General features: G+C 38.6%; 1 pseudogene; it reads right to left on the minus strand.

Moving 5' to 3' along the window:
* The window catches only part of LOC112607960, a 6542-nt pseudogene extending 6325 nt beyond the window's left edge, over positions 1-217 (minus strand).
* Between the last annotated feature and the right edge of the window lie 1571 nt (positions 218-1788).

The following is a 1788-nucleotide window of genomic DNA, read 5'->3' on the forward strand; positions in this document are numbered from 1 at the left end:
GGCACTCCCCAGTGAGATGAACCCAGTACCTCAGTTGAAAATGCCGAAATCACCGGTCTTCTGTGTCGCTGGCGCTGGGAGTTGAAGACTGGAGCTGCTCCTATTCGGCCATCTTGCTCCGCCCCTCTAAATCTACTTTTCAAGAGTTAAAAGCAGCCCTGGTGACCTGGTGTCTAATACAGCCAAACTCATTTACTCCACCCTTCACTTTCTCCATAGCGTCTCAGGGATGTGGCTGGCACTACACAAGAAGATGTAGCTGTCTGTTGAATGGGAGGAGCAGAGAGCCAGAATGGCTGCTATTAACAAATCAAAAAATAACATATGCTAGCAAGGCTGTGGAGAGAAGTGAAGACTTATAAACTGTTGGTGGAAATATAAATCAGTTCAGCCACATGGAAATGGGAGATTCTCAAAGTTTAGAGATTTCTCAAAGAACTTAAAACAGCACTACCATTTAACCTAGCAATTCCGTTACTAGGTATATACTGAAAGGAAAATAAATTGTTCTATCAAAAAGACACACATACTCGTACGTTCATCATGGCACTATTCACAATAGTAAAGACGTGAAATTAACCTGGGTACCCATCAACAGTGGACTGGAAAAGGATAACGTGGTACACATATACCATAGAATACTACACAGCCATAGAAAGAACAAAATAATGTCTTTTGCAGCAACATCGATGTAGCTGGAGGCCATTACCCTAAACAAATTAACAGAGAAAACAGGAAACCAAATGCCATTTGTTCTCACTTGTAAGTGGGAGCTAAACATTGGGTACACATACACATAAAGATGGGAACAATACACACTGAGGATTTCTAGAGGATGGAGGGAGGAAAGAGGGGCAAGGGCTGAAAAACTATCTATTGGGTACTGTGCTCACTACCTGGGTGACAGGATCATGTGTACCCCAAACCTCAGCATCATGCAATATGCCCATGTAGCAAACTTGTACATGTACCTCCCAAATCTAAAATAAAAGTTGAAATTATTTTTAAAAATCTACAGAGCTGTTAATATAAATATAGTGTCATTGAAGTTATTAAAAAAGTAATTAAGAAAATAATTGTACATTATAATTAAAATGAATATGCCACCATTTCTTGACAAGTAGCTCTTCTCTCACTAGTATGGTTTAAAACCTAGGATTATAGATTTACTTACATCCAGACTCTAAAGGGGTGACTTAAGGGAATCATAGTAAGACACAAGAATTGTGAATATGCCAATTTCACACTCCTGGGGTCTAATTTGGTCTCCCTGCTTAGACCAAACCTGGAGGACGATTAAGAAGATGTTTACCCAAGGAAAGAATGCAGCAACAGGTCCATAGAGAATACAAAAGGTTGTAGTCTGTGTCAAGGAATCATACTCTGGAAAACATAAGGAAACTATGAGGGTAAAATCACTTGTTGAAATTTGAGGAGATTCTTCCCTGTTAAATCTAGAATGACAGAAAAGTGAGAAGCCATGAATACTGGTCTGAGGAGTCATATCTTGTTTATATAGTCCCCATGTACAAGTGAGTATTTATGAACGCTATACGCTGCAAATACAAACGAGGAATTGAGGCGAGACATGATACTTTGAGGAAACACCATCCTTATCTCAAAAGGAAAATAACCCACAAAAACAAAAAAGGAAGCTTCTTAGCCTAATTCTTCATTGATTTCTAATTCTTCATAATTTACATTTTCATGGAATTTGCACATAATATTGCCAGAGCCATTATGTTTACTGCTACAACTGGATTGAATCTGTATAATTTACACTCTCTT

Source organism: Theropithecus gelada, chromosome 15 (genome assembly GCF_003255815.1).
Source record: "Theropithecus gelada isolate Dixy chromosome 15, Tgel_1.0, whole genome shotgun sequence".
In the NCBI taxonomy this organism is placed as follows: Eukaryota; Metazoa; Chordata; class Mammalia; order Primates; family Cercopithecidae; genus Theropithecus; species Theropithecus gelada.